The following is a 16,570-nucleotide window of genomic DNA, read 5'->3' on the forward strand; positions in this document are numbered from 1 at the left end:
GGAAATAAGCAAAAACAGGGAAGGGAAAAATAAACAAAAAGACACACACCCACCCACCCCAAACTTGACCAAAAAGTGAGATCCAAACTCAAAACTTGTGGAAGAACACCCTGTGGATATGTGAAAATAGAGGAATGATGTACCTAGCTTGTGCACCAGGCTTATGCTTTGGCTGATCTGGAAGAAGTGGAGAGACATTGAATGACACATGCTAAAGATATGAAAATAGTAGATCTAAAGGAATATCAGGATGGAAAAAGTAATTTTTATATGTAAGGAATTTTCATACTTAGTTTTTAACAGGAATCCTCAAAATAAAACAGTGTTCTTATTCATATTAGTATTTGCTAGTACTTTCTCTCCATTCTCTTCATGCCTGATTGAAGAAACATCAGAGCATTGGGATTTCCTGTTTTATGGATGTGTTTACATATAATAACTGCATCTCAGGGAAACCGAAATGCATGAGCAATGTGAATTAAATGCTAACTGTATCTGGCCCAAAGATTTTAATTCACTTTCTGCTATTCCTTTCTATATTGAATAAATATTAGAAAACTGATATTAAGAAGGAAAATAAAGATATAAAATCACATTCAATTTTTTTTAGGAAAAAATACAAAATCAATTTATAAAACTAGTTATTTTAAGCCTTCTGCCCGATACAGTTACCAGTCATGTGTACAGGTTTTAGACCTGTAGTTAAGATAGTCTATTTCCCATTAATAGGTGTTTTTAAGATTTTACATTTATCCATGCTGAAATACTTACACAGCCTGTAGTATCAGAAAAGCAGTGCTGCTCCTACAAATAGTTGTAGAATTCATTGTTAGTGTATATGGGAACATTTTGCTAAATAGGTATGTTTAGATTTATTAGTTTGGATATTTTTGTGTTTGAATTTATTAGTTTAGATAGATATGTTTTAATCAGATATGCAAATATTATCATTTGCAGTGATAGTTCCTTGTGACTGTAATTATTTTTAGGTATAATAGTGGTGGTTTCTTATATTGATGTGCAGATGATGGAAAGCATAATGGAGTACAAAAAATGAAAATAAAATATAATTACAAAAATTCTTCCCAAAGTTATTTTTAAAATCTCTGAGCTCTTGATATATAGTCCAAAATCTAAACTGAATATTCACTTCATTCTGTTTTTCTTTTTTAGCTAGGTTTCTACACCAGCATGGGAAAATAAAGAAGAAATAAAAATAGAAATATGAGCAAGAGTAAGAGTAAAACCCATTAGTTTGTAAATTTACTTATAATGATAATAATGTTATAGTACATTATATTAATACTGTATATATATTTTTTTAAAAACAAAAATCACAAAAATTGCTTTGTAAAAGTACTTTCATTGCAATGTTTTTACTGGTGGAAAATTAAATTAAAAATTTCTGGAAACATAAGAATTGCATAAAAAAAAATTTAGACTTTAAGCAAGTATGAATTCTGGGTTATGAACATGTAACCACCTACTTCTATCAACTGCACAAGTTCTCTACTGAGGAAGTTTCAATTGCTTCATCTCTGCCTAAACAACAGCTGGAATACTCTATTGTGAGCTCACATCTTTATCACTAAGAGGTGTAATAAAAAGAGCCTTGGGTACCAGTGATTGTGATAAAGTATGATAAACAGCACATCTCATTTAATGTATGACTTTAACTAGGTAAGATCAAATCTCTGCTCTTAAAATTACACCATTGAATTAACCTTTGTCATTTCTAAACATAATCACAAAACAGCCTTAAAAATCAGACGTCCAGTCCTCAGCTTGTGGAAATCATCAAAGTCCCATTGAAATGTTGGTTTTATAGGTCATCTTGTCTGGTGTATATAAACTGGACATGACAAAATGAACTTATGCCTCAAGTGACTTCTATATTACTATGACCTGTCAAAAACAATTGCCTAAATTATAAGGCTGTGTTCAACAATAATGTTTCTGTAGGCACAGCAACTTTCTTTGTACTCCTGCTAGCGCTGCAAGAAAGTTGTCTTCAGGAGTATTTCCAAAGGCATAAATGCCTGAGTTCTCTGCATTATTTGTTTTGAGTCTTTTAATGCATATTTAGGAACTTATATTTGAGTTTGTGAATAATTCCACTTTAATTGCCAAATATTAATAAATCCGAGATTTAAACAGCTGAATTTCAAGTTCAGCACTCGGAAGAATCACAAAATCATGGAATAGTTGGGGTTGTAAGGAGCATCTGGAGATCTAGTCAAATCCCCTGATAAAATGGGGGTCACACAGAGCAGGTTGCACAGAATTGTGTCCAGGCAGGTTTTGAATATCCCCAGAGAAGGAGACTCACAAACTCTCTGGGCATCCTGTTCGAGCATTTATTATTAATCAGATGGAACTTCCTGGGTTTTAGTTTGTGACCATTGCCCATTATACCATCAGTGAGCAACACAGAAAAAATCTAACCCCATCCTCTTAATATATCCCCTTAAGATATTTGTATGCATTTATTTGATCCCTTCCCAGTCTTCCCCAGACTCAATTGGCCCAGCTGCCTCAGTCTTTCCTCATAAGGGAGATGGTTCAGTCCCCTAATTATCTCTGTAGCCCTCCAGTGGACCCTTTCAAGTAGTTCCTTGTGCTTCCTGAACTCAGGAGCCCAGAACTGGACAAAACAATCCTGACATGGCAGAGTAGAGGGCAAAGACAGCCACTGTACTAAGAAAATTAATCTCAATCAAATTAATTAAAATAATCATGTGGACAAAGATAAGCAAGATTTAGTGACCATTCTTGACACTGTCTGTCTTAGTTAAGCAAAATTCCTGAAGATTATTGATGATCTGAAGCTCCTCAGGGCTGATGCAGTCACTGTTGTGTAAGAAAATTGTGTACTCTAAATTTGGACAACATGATCTTATGTACTGGATTTCCAGGCCTCTTCTGGAACACAAATCATTTCATCAGAGAACACAAGAAATCTTCATAACATCATGTAGAGCTTATCTTTGCTTCTGCACTGGATAATTTTCCCCCCCATTTTAGATTATATGCTCTTTCATGATAAAAACTAGTACTGGGAAAAATGTCCTCATTCACCAAATTCACAGGACTTTCAACCAGTAGAAGATCTGCAGGGGATATTTCCTACCTTGTAGATGTAATTTGTGCAATGTGATGGTGACTAACCTTCTGTGACCACTACACTGTCTGGTATTACATTATGCTTTGTTAGACGGAGTACACATCAGGGAAGAAGTTGGGATTAATTCATATTGGAAAATAACTTGACTGCATCAGATTCTCCAGTAATTTTAGTTAAAATTTTCTCTTGTCCCCATAGCAGAACCAGGATGTCATTAGCTCCTGGATAGCCCACACTGTGAGGAAATAAAGTGAATGAGCTGCCAAACAGTAATCGCTCTTCAAAGAAAAAAAATAATATATTTTAGAAACTCATTAATCCAAATTAAAGTTGAAAACAGTTTACCAAATCTTTTGACTGAATAAATATTTTCATGTTTATTTAAAATTTATTAACTATGCATTTATAAGCTATGATACTTTTTCCCTACTTTCTGAAATTGATTACATACTGCAAATTTTCAGCTTTTACAACATCTATTAAATAAAAGCCTCCACCCAGACATTTTACTGTGTCTTTATCTCCTTACATTTTTACCTGTTACTCAATATAATTTCATCAGGTCTGTAATGATAAGGTTGGAAAAAATAACCTTTATGATACCAGATGGATTCTAATTCTCAAAATTCTCTGGTGATAGCACATTCTTATTGACATTTATACTGACTCCATTTATGACAGACTGAAGGTGATGAACAGGACCATGCAAGAGGTCACCTTGTGTCAAAGCTGGTATACAGTCTGTCAAACACAGTGAATGTAAGGCTGCTAATGAGGAATTAACTAGATAGACTGTGGCCATTTTACTGTTTTCATGCAATCCAAACCTGTTAAACAATGCTAATCAGGTGTTTATTAAGTGAAACCATTATGCCAAACTTGCTGCAGATCCTACCACATGTCAAAGAGGTTGTAAAGTATTATTCATCAGATTTAAAGCTGATTAATGAGTCATTTAATAGTGAACCTTTCTTTTCTTAGCCTCTAGCTAAGCATATGTACCAAGGTTAAACTATCACATACATGGTTTTGAAAGTAAAGTTTCTGTCAAGGGGAAAGAAAATCCTCAACTGCTCCAAGAAAATTCTAATAGTTGTAAAGCTTTCTGGATGATGAAGCTTATTTTCTTTTACTTTTAGATAAAAATTTAGCAAAAGAGTGGCATAATAATAAAAATTGAACATGACAACTAGAAGACTACATACATTTTCAGATAGAGAAATAAAATTTATAAAGACAAAACATAATAAATTTCAGCCTTCAAGCTCACATCCATTTTATTATCTTTCCTAAACTTGTTATTTACACAGTATTGCAACAAAATTGATGCTGCAGAGCCATCTTGACTACAGTGAAACCAAAAAGTTGGTGAAATATTCAGCAGAACTGAGACAGTTATCAAAAATCTGCTGTGTCCATATCAGGGAGTAATAAAGGTATCAGTATTGAGGTAGAAGTAAATGCTAATGGTATAATGAACAGTGAAATCCTGAAGAGAGAACTCAAATTCGTGCTAAGAGAATGACAGATTCAGATAATCTGGAGATGATAACCAACGTTTCTTCAGTAAATAATCACTAAACCAACAGACACTGATACTATTTTAAACTTCTTTTAACAGTTAGAAAGGACATTACAGAGAACCTAGCCCTAAAATCTTGTATTCATATTTAGTCAGGTATTAGTTTTACCTAAATTAGAAGGCTGAATAAATGTAGAACTGTAATTTATAGTCTCACCTCCAAAACTGAAAAATAGAGAACCTTGTAGGACTATTATCCGCTGGGCATAACAGCAAAACACTTAAAGGTGAACATGGCTCCAAACCATGAGAAAAAGATTATAGTGAAATCTTTTAGATATAACCAGATAATAAACCATCTATAAAAGGAAATTTAATGGCTCCTTATGCAGAACAGAAAACAGAACAGGTTACTAAGAATGAAACATTTCAGAGAGTAAGACATAAAAGGATAAAAAGAATTTCTAAAAGACAAGCTAAATTAAACCTTTGGAAAAAAAACCAAACCAACATTGCATAATAAAACACAAGAAACCAGAAAATGTGGTCACTTTGCAGAGAACATGAGTTAGAACTTAAAGTTAGTTATGCTGCAAAGACAAATACCTCAAAGACAAATTACCTCATCTTAGAGAAGTAGCAGTGATGTGCAGTGTGGAGGTAAAGGATTAACTGATAATGTCGATGGCGCGTGTGTAACTGTGCCAAATCTACCTGGACACAATCCAGCACACTAAATTTCCCCATGAGGCTTTGTTACACTTTCAAACCAGAAATACTACAGGAGTCAGCAAGGTATTTGAAATGGCAGTGAAACAGAACATCCTTCCTGTGATGAGATAGAGTGAGCTTTTAAAGTACCAGGCTGCAGACAGGCTGACATGTACTTTCACATGCATTTCATTGCTATATAAACTGAGCTTCCTAATGAAATGTGCCAATAGTATAAAGCTGGGAGATATTGCCCATATAGGATCAGATTATTATATGGCAGGAAATAATAACAGATCAGATTGGAGTAATAGAAATGGAATGGAAGATTTCAAAGTACATAGAGACTAATAGCAAGAATGACTTCCATAAGCAGTAAGTTCATCAGATGATAAAGCTCACCTACATCAGAAAATACATGATGTATGGCTTGGCATAAAATACTTAGGTTTTCTCAAAAAGGGATGAGAGTCTGGACAGTGAAGAACTAAGATATTTTCATTTTGTTCCACAGCATGCTCTCTGGAGCTGTTACAGAATAAGATCACTGAGTTTAGTTCATCCTATATTATACATGCTTCTCCTTTCTGTCACATCGACACTATCAAGCCATCCATGCACCTTCATATCAGTTCTTGAGGCATGTGGTATGTCTTCAATATTCCCCTTGAAAGCATTAATCTTGTTGACAATCACATAACCATAATACCCAGGTGTCTTGGGATGAAAAAATGCACACCACCACCCCACACTCAAACAGGGAAATAATAAAGACACATACTGGGTTAAAGAGATTTCAGTGTGAGCATGCAAAATCCAGTAAAGAATAGATTAGCCCTGAACCCTTAGTCTGGGCATAAGGGCTTATTTCTTGAAGGAGATATTTTTAATGCTGGACATACAGCCACTGAGATCTAAGTGCATCATATAAGCTCAGAATGCGCCAAGGAAAATTTTCCAATGAAGATGGAGGAAAATTTATTCATATATCATACAAGTGAGTATTCTTCTGGAATACTTGTTTAGTTCACTTTCTTTGAAACAATGTAATTGAATTATTATTGTTCTAGCTAAAACCTACTATAAGAAAATACTACAGAAAAAATATATGTTAATTTCTCATTTGAAGGAAAATGGAAGTGGACACAAAAATGAGAGGAAAGAAATTGTTTATGTTAAAGCTTCTTGTTGCCTCAAGAATAACTGATTATATGCATGATTTTAAACAGGATGTATTGAGTTAGCCTGGCAATGTTTTGGTACCACCCACAAGTCATTAAACTACATTTTTCTTTCCCCTGTCTAGCTGAGGACGGGGAGTGATAAAGTGACTTGGTGGTTACCTAGTGTGCAAGCAGGATCAATTCACCACACAAAGCCATTCTGAAAGCTAGGTAAAGACTTCTAACCAACAGAAGTGATACAGTCTTCTAATAGTGGCAGATAGAAAAAAATCACCAAATGATTTTCAGAAAAAGTTGCATCAATTTATAAATAGGTTTCATAGAATAATAGAATGATTTGAGTTGGAAGGAATCTGGCTTGTCAGTTCAGAAAAGATTAAAAAATCATAAGCACCCAACAAAGTTCCTCTATCTGTAGTTTCAAGTTGTTAATTAAAACTTATACTGTAGTAATTTTTTCTTCATATTTATTTTTCCTAGAACTAGTTGGTACATTTCTATCTCTGTAAGGTATACAGGCAGTACTCAAACCAGTAAAAATAGGAACTGAAGGCCCAGATTATGAAAGGTTTATTCTAGCAAACTCAAATGAAGAAATTAACAAATGGATTTTTTCCTTTTTTTAAATAAATAAAGTAACTACTGAATTATTCCATGTTGTCGCATCAGTTATTAAATGACAAAAAACATTAACCCAACTAAAGTCCTATTAATTTGTTATTACGTTTTTGGCTGCATCACAGAATCACAGAGTACTTGATTTGGAAGGGAACTGCAAGGATCAAGTGCAACTCCCTGCTCCTCCCATGGCTATGTGAAATTAAACCATATGACTGAAAGCATCATCCAGACACTTTGAACCCTGTCAGGCTTGGTGCCATGACCACTTCCTTGTGGAGGCTGTTCTGGTGGCCAACCACCTGCTCAATGAAGAACATTTTCCTGATGTACAATCTGAATTTCCTCCTGCCCAACTGATCCCAGCAAGATCAGAACTCAAATTTCTATGCTCTCTCTCATGCTTTCTCTCTTAAACAAACCTGAAATAATATGGATAGTAAAAAAAAAAAAGTGATTGTTTAGTCTTCATATTAATCTGCAACTTCAACACCATTGCAGATTTTAAAAACTGGATCACAACACAAACTCTACCCTTCCTGCCCCTTAGATTGCTTTACCCCTCACATTTTGTTAAAAATTAATTTTTCCCTTGATCTTCACAGGCAAACTGTCAGCTATTCCAGAGCAGCCTGGACAAAGGGCAGTGTCCAAGGAGGCATAAGATAAAGGTCTGAACCTTCCAAATAGGGAAGTTAATTGGTTCTATAACTCCCCAGGTCCAAGTGAATATTCCTATAAGAAATTACTGATAAAAATTTGACTTGCCGCTGTTATTCTATATCATAAAGAAAGTAGAAATTGCTGCTCCCCTTTACAGATGCCAAACTCCTGTGCAGAATCTAGGACATAGCAAGAAAAAATGTGGGCTGAGCTCAAGATGTTGTGCTCTCAAACTCAACAAGGTATAAACCAAAGCACAAGAGGAAAACCAGAAGAATTTTTAAGTGGTTTTCAAAGTGCTGTGGTTTTTCATGTGACAAAAAGAAAATAAAGGTTAGTTAAGGCCTTAGGATTGCAATTCTTGCTCATTCAATTTTTACATTTGGAGCGTCATTTTACAGTTTTTGCTGACTCCAGTGTAAATCGCCAGCTAGGAATCTGAATTCTTTTTCTAACATATCAGTCCAAACAATCTAAGCACTTCTATTAAGGGGATACCTAAGCAGCTATGGGAGGAGTGGTATGACTTGACAAACAGGTTTTGGGTATGATATCTCTTCTCCTTTGATAGTGTGATGAACACTTCTCTTGACACAACACAGGTTTTTAACAGGTTAGTTCAGAAAAGATAAAAATCAAGAAGAGTGTTTGGATTTCACAGGCAGATGAAATTGTACAGATTTTCATGCAGCATTTCATACTGATTTTGTCTGGGACACAGTTTATATTCTTCATAGCTGCTACAGTGCCATTGTTATTTGGAATAAGTAAGAGACTAAAGGTAATATCCTTATGATGTTTTGGCTGTTGCTCAGCAGTGCTTCCTTTAACTCAAGGTCTTTTCAATATCTCATGCTCTGCAAGTGAGGTGGTGCACAAGAGCACCTGGCAAAGCACAACCAAGACAACTGACCTGAACGGCGCAAAGAGATATTCCGCACTGAAGGACATGCCCAGTACATAAACTGGGGAGAATTGACTAGGAGGTGCTGATTCCTGTTTGGGGATGGGCTGGGTTTTGGTCACTGGATGGTGTACAATTTTATTGTGTATTGCTCGTTTCTCTTGGGGTTTCCTGCTGTCTCTCTTTCTCCTTATCATTACTACTACTATTTTATTTGCTATTATTATTGCTATTATTATCATTAATATTTTTATTAATTTTCTTGTTTATATTAAATGAAATTAAACCCTTGTTTTAATCCACCAGTTTTACCTTTTCTTTCTGACCATATTCCTCACCAGGGTGGGAGGGAGCAAGTAAGTGATTGCATGGTGCTTACTTGACAGCTGGGGCTGTGACCCACCTAATTTTTATACTTATACTGTATACTTTTTATTCCATGCCTTCTGCCAAATTCTTTCTTCAGATTCCAATCTGAAGAAAGAATTTGGCAGAAGGCATGGAATATAATTTGCTTCAATAAGCATATACAGTTTAAGTTCATGACACTATAAAAATAATATGCTTATTTACTATTTGATTCATTATAAATTTCAAATATATTTTAATTTTAAAAGTCTGATGTGTTGTGTACTTATTGACTCTGGCATTACAAAAACAGAGATTCATGAAGAAAGGGTTAAAGACTAAAAATTGAAAACTCCCTACCATTTTTCCTGAAGAGAGTGTCAACACAGCTATTTTAGAAGCACAGGACCAGTCACTTGTGCTGAGTAAGCAAACGCGTGACCCACTGAAGTCATGCTGTATTGGGAAGAACAGAGGCAGGCAAACAGCTGCCTACAAGCCGATCCATTTTGTCACTTATTGTGCTTATTATGTTTGAAGTACTTCTCATCTAACACCAAAACCAAGAACATGAAATAGTACCATAAAACAACAGATAGAGGTTTATACACAATTTTTCTCAAAGAACCTTTACATGTCTGAACTGTTAACTTAATGGCCATAATTCTCCATCTTGGAAAAAGTTAAGGAGTATTTATTTAAAAATAAATTAAAAAAAAATAGAACGTGTTTAGACAATTGCACATGTATTTTTATAATTATATCAGCCATGCAAGTGAGATGACCTGTAAGTTAGATCTTTGTAAACAAAGAACCCTTTGGTGCTAAAATGAGTTTGCTAATCTACAGGGAAGGGTAAGTGACAAATTATCTGACATTTAAGGATATGAGTGCCTCAAGACTGTAGTATGCCTCCGTTCCAAAGACCTGTCTGAAGCAAATCCAGAAGTGTCAGACAGTGAGACCATAAATTAATACAATTCATAATGAACATACATACTTTCAAAGTTCTGTATTAACATTGACAAAGTAATCAGAATAAAGTTTATAGCTAATGTATATTTTGTTTCTCAATAAAAGTTGAAAAAAATATTTAGGTGGAATACAATTACAAATACTATCATCCTATATGATTTCACATTTCATCTAGTCTTAAAGTCTGTAAAGGCTAATAAAACCTGGCAATTTCTAATGAAGCAAATATTATTGTTACTAACAAGTGTTTTATAATCACTACAAACACATAATGATTTCTATTGTTTAACTTTAATACTTTAATACTTTTACCATGCTATCATTGCCAGAAATTACTGAATAATATAACCACTATGCAGTGGCAAAGTGAACTAATCTGCAGTTTTCCATGTATTAAAGAAAAAATCTTTTTACTCAACTCATTTTTTTAATTTACATTTTCTGAAAAGGCATCTCCTAGTGCAGTTATCAATGCAGATAACAAATGTTTAAAAAAACCCCTGGATTTTGGCCAAATCCATCAGACTCATCTTCCAAAAGATAAATTCCAATAGTCCATCCCTGATGACAGTGCCTTGAATATCTTTAACTTTTCCATCAGAACCATTTAGTGTAACTATTGCTTCTCCACAGCTTGAACATCACTACCATTGTCAGAACCAGGCAAACAAATTTATGATGATGTTCCTGGGAATAAGGAACTAATGCAAAGGGGATTTCTCTGTAGTTCTTCATTAACATTTTATTCATTACAACAAGGGAGTTATAAGAGTTTCCTTTTACGCAAATTAGGTCACAGGATAAAAAATACACAGCATGGAAACACAGTGTATTACTACGTAGAACAAAAGATCTGGTTAATAAATTATGATAATGGAATTAGTCTACTGCTAATGCTGAGAGGCACATTTAAATATTATGAAATTTTCTTGGAGAAGGAAAAGCTGTTGCATGTATTCATAAATTGTTTTCCTCTTTTGTTCCTTAGTTTCTGTGGTCCTTTTCTATGTTATTTCCCTCTGAGGGAATGAACATATCCTACTTTAAACATTTGTTTTGGTTTGTTAAAAGGAACATTTTGAGTGAGTAAAAGACAAATTTTTGCTCTCCTGTTTTTCAAATGAGTGCTTTAGCTAAGTTCAGAGATGTCCAAGCAGATTCATTCTGGAAATGATAGTGTGTAGAGTACAGAGACTGAAAATAAATTAGGTTAATTAAAAAACCCCAAACCTTTAAACATAAATGCCAAGAAGATAACCATTAAGGAAACATGTGGTCCTTGCCATAGATATCTAGTACCATCAAAGTTCTTTAGTTAGTATGTTTATTTATTTATTAGAGTTATTTGGTTTGTTTCTTTCCTTTGAATTTAATTTATTTCTAAGATTTATTTAAACAAGATAGGCTAAATTCAGACCTGGTTTAAGTGGTCTAACTCTAGTGAGCTAATTAATTTGCAACTACCTCATTAATTCAGTGATTACCTTCAGTTTATTCATTACATTAATTTAACTCCTATTTTTCCATTTATGCAAGGTCTGAATAAACTCAAAGGATGGCAAAATGAAGATTCTTAGAAACTATTTTTTTGGCAAGAAAATAAGGAAAGATTCTCCACTTCCTACAAAGCAAAGCAATCCACTTTAAAAAATTTTCTGGTCAGTATCCCTGCCAGCTGAGGGCATTACTTCTGCCAGAAGAGCAGGAATTTAGCTGAGCAATATTTTGCACACAGCAATTTCTGCTCTAAAATCATAATGCCTGTTCTGTTACTATTGATGGTGTGATTAACAAAATGTGAAAAGGAAACCAAGCCACAAACAACTCACCTAAACTCATTTACTTCTCATTTTAAAAAGTATTACTAAAAAATTGTTTACATAGAGATCATCTCACTCTCTCTTCATGCCATCTTCTTAAATGACAAAGTTATTTTTTGCAGGATAAACTAAACAGGAATGTTACCTGTGTAAATCCCAGAATGCCTTTCAATCATTTTTAAAGATTAGAGAATGACCTTTGCAATGCGACATCCATCTAATTTCTTCTAAATCATCTTTTACTTTTTAAAGTCCAGTACACTTCTCTTCAGGTCTTAATGTGGCTTTCACACAAAGACCTACCCTGGCATAGGTAACATAGATAATTGTTTCTGTGCAAAAAGCTCATTCAGATGGAGTTAAATCAAACAGAAAACATTGTCATATATGCCATGGTTTAGACTTAGGGTAACTTTTTAAGGACTGCAGAGAGCTGTTTGCATCTTAATGCCGCTGAACCCCCCATCTGTTGGAATCCAAAAAAAACCCTTATCCGACTTGACCTTGCACAGTCTGTAGTTGTTATAGAGGATGATTCCAGAGAAAGAAAACAGTGCTTCTGTAACCTAATGCTTAATCACAAACTTAGGAAAATGTCCCCCTTGTTACTCTGTTTCGTCCAACCACACTGGGATTTGAATGTGAACAGGAAAACCCAAGTGGCAAGCACTCTTTTTCTACCAGCGGAAATCATTCATATAAAGTTCTTGGTCCTGAATCTGAAGTATGAAAAAAGGTTCTCTGTATTTCTCCTTCCCAAAACTTTCTTATTTGCTCACAGTTTTCCACATACCTGTATTTCCAGACAGTACATTTTAAATATTTTTTTCTACATAATAATAATTATTAATCAATACTGACTGAAAAATTCAACAAATAGTAATTCTCAATCACAATATGTGTCCTGTTGGAAGCACACACTGAGGACAAAGACCATTGATTCAAGAGCAATCATCCTTTTCTGAACAAGCTAATGTGCATGTGAGAGCAACCCCTGCACAAGTCTATGGTGAATTACAGGCCATGTACAGTAGATAATCCAAACTGGAACTGACCTTGGCAACAGTCCAGGGATAATATTTTCCCTGGGAGGAGATACACTTGAATGTTTTTGACAAGAGGTTTAGGCACTAGCATCATATTAATAGATTTTTTTTTAGTTATTTAAATCCTAACATTTTATAAAATTACAAATCTGGTGCATTTCCTAGATTTATGCTTAAATCTGCAAAATGATCACTAAGCTCAATGGTAGAGACCTTGGCCTTTCCCATTTTACAAAATTTGGTGGCATCAGTAAAAATAGTACCTATTGTTATATAGAATTGATTTTCTAGGAATTCAGTTTAGCTGAAAACATTTTTCTTGTCTAAGTGCCAATTTAATCCTTTAGAGAGAGTATATGTATCAACCCTTCATTAGAAGCATTTCAGGAGAGAAAGAAAATTGTGAAAATTTTAAACTTTTGAATGGCATTACTATTGTTTGAAAATCATCACTACTTGCTCTAGAACCACAATAGCTTAGTAATTTGTTCCAATTAATAACTGCCCAAAAGCATTAATTTTTCGGCTGTTTGAAATGGTTGACATCCTCACTGTGAAATTCTCTCACCTTCTAAACCCCAGCAGCAAAATATCTAAAGCAACTGTTCTGAACAGTGCCTGACCTGCACTAGCTCTCAGAGAGCAGCATACACTTGTGTCCTGAAAGTCTCAATGCCCTGTGGGTGACAACTTCTCAAACTTCTCAGTTACAGAGGGACAAAACAGGGATACTGTTCTTTTTGACCCACAGAGAAGATGTGACTGAGATAACTCAGAGACAGCAACCAAGGCTGGGCTGGCTGTTGGCTGATCTCTCTGATCTCTGTCCTCTTCGGAGGAAAGATGGGAAGATAAGCACAGGGCTACATCTCTGGGTTTAAAAAGAACAGGGAGGAGAAAGACAGTGAGGAGGGTTAATTGATTTCAAAGGAAAATATGTTGGAATCCCAGGGACAAAGCAGCCCCATTGTGCAGTCAGAGCAGGAATTTTGGCCAAAGGCCCAACTGGCTGGGAAGTTTCCCAATGAAGTCTGTGCAGATGTTACCTACAGCTGTTCTGGCATCCCCACTCTCAGAGCCAGCCAGGCTGGTGGGTGTGGGTGGTAGTCCTACTCTAATTTGGAGGCTGGTCTAGGTTGTGGCACCTCAGGGAAAATTTATTTAGGAAGGTGAAAAATGCTGTCAGATGAAGAACACATTAGTTTTTCTGAAATACAAATCAGTGTAAGTAATATCAGAACAATTCCGTTTCTGAGGGCCTGTTTCCTAGATATGATCAGAGCTTATCACTTCACCTGAGATTCTCATAGGTATTTAAACCCCTTATTGTAGCTGACAATAATGACTTAAGTGTCTATGTACGTCTAACAATTTTTTCATTATTTGTATAGTAATCTTCCATCCTCAGATGGAGGCTCAGTAGGTGAAAATCATCATAATTATAATTATTACTTTGTCCACAAAATGATTCATTGCAAATTTACTTGTCTTCCCTTCTACCTTACAGGATGCCTAACTTTCTTATATTCAGTGGGATTTGACTTAAAATACTTCAATTTGTGAGTGGGAAAGAGTATAAAATACTTCAATATTTCAACTGATTTTTCAACAAGAATACTCTCTTCAAAACTGTCCAATTTTATAGACTTTTTCTGTGTGATTTTTATTACCTCTTTTTGCAGACTATCTGTATTTTTAGTTTATGGTCATTGATTTTATGAGCTTCCTAATTTCGAGCTGGATGAAACTGTTGAGAAGTCCTGTGTGCTTTTAAGTGTAATCTACACTGCAGTCATCCTTAGGAAAACACTAATTTCAATCACTTACTGCATGTGAAACAGTAAAGTATTACATCTATATTTCCAAGGACAGTGATCAAGTGAAGTATCTTTTCTCATATATCCTGTTTTCTTATTTTCCTGCCCTTTAAAGAGATCTTCATGTCATTTGTAAAGACAGAAGAGCAATATATTCAATATCTACATGTATTCTTAGGCACTTGTTTTTTTTCTAGAAGCTTGTAAGTTTGGTAAAGCTACCAAATTACTACAAACTTGATAATTCTGAATCACAGTGTTTTGATACTATTGTATATTCTACCAAGTACTGAGGCATCGTAGCATCCATCTTTGCTCAGGAAGAAGAATAAGTTTTATTTTTAATTTTTAGTAGGTATTCTCTTAATATTAGTGATGCTTTTACTTTTATATAAAAGTATATAAGACTTCAGAGTTAAAAAAATTTAAAACTCCTTTTCTTCCATTCTTATTGTCTTTGAATCCAATTTGAAGCAATTCTGAAGATGTTCTCTGAACATAAGGCTTTAATATCAGTGAGAAGATTCTTCAGAGGACTTTTGTATTTACAATAACTTCAAAATCTTTCTATTCTTACTTGAAATAAAGTTTTTTTGATATTATAAATTTGAAACATGTAATCTCTGCAAATATTATAGTGAGATTCCACTTATTATTTATGCTATGTTTTTTATCTGATGTTCAGAAAATAATATTTCTAGAGCCTTTTTCCTAATAAATAGATTGATGTAATAGCTCCAGATAGAGTACTGTTCAGGAAGAATTTAAAATTCATTATGAATATATTGTTTTCTAGACTTAAAATAAGAATTTAAAATGCAAGGCTATTTCTAAATGAAGACAGAGAAGTGGATTAAAGGCTTCATTAGCACTACTGAATTAATGTTGGCTTAGAAACTCTTTTCTCTAAAATATGTCAACCAGTGATGTAGGATTGGAATAGTCCTCGTGATTTATAAAGTCATTAAATTCATCTTTCTTAACTGAGGCAAGAATACATGTACACTGGTATTTTTAACCTATTTCTCTGATCTTCACTCTTTTCAATTATCTTGTTCAGAGAGGATTTGACTACCCATTATATTTGAGGTAATTTCACCCTTTCAGAACATTCAGCTATGTGCTCACTGGCTGCATGGCCAGGCAGAGAGAGGGATAGTGAAGAGAGTTACATCCAGCTGGCCCCTGACCACTCAGGGTGTTCCCCAGGCCTCAGCACAGGGACTGGTCTTGTTTAAAATCTTTATTGATCATTTGGTAGGTGGAATCGAGTGTATCCTCAGTAAATTTGCAGATGACACCAACCCGTGTGAGAGTGTTGATCTGTGGAGGGCAGGAAGGCTCTGCAGAGGGAACTGGACATGCTGGATTGATGGGCCAAGACCAAGACTATGAGGTTCAATAAGGCCAAGTGCCAGGTTCTGCCCTTGGGTAACAACAACCTCATGAAGTATTACAGACGGGGGGCAGAGTGGCTGGAAAATGTTTGGCAGAAAAGAATTTGGGGGTGCTGGTCTACAGCAGCTGAATACGAGCCATCAATGTGCACAGGTGGCCAAGAGGGCCAATGGCATCCTGGCCTGTATCAACAATAGTGTGGCCAGCAGGACTAGAGCGGGGATTGTTCCGCTGTATTTGGCACTGGTGAGGCCACATCTCAGATGCTGTGTCCAGTCCTGGGCCCCTCACTACAAGAAGGACACTGAGGTCCTGGAGAGTGTCCAGAGAAGGAATAAACTTGGTGAAGGGTCTGGAGAACAAGTCATATGAGGAACAGCTGAGAGAGCTGGCATTGTTTTGTCTGGAGAAGATGGCACTCAGGGGTAAACATATCGCTC

This window comes from Molothrus aeneus, chromosome 2, assembly GCF_037042795.1.
Source record: "Molothrus aeneus isolate 106 chromosome 2, BPBGC_Maene_1.0, whole genome shotgun sequence".
NCBI classification, from domain to species: Eukaryota; Metazoa; Chordata; class Aves; order Passeriformes; family Icteridae; genus Molothrus; species Molothrus aeneus.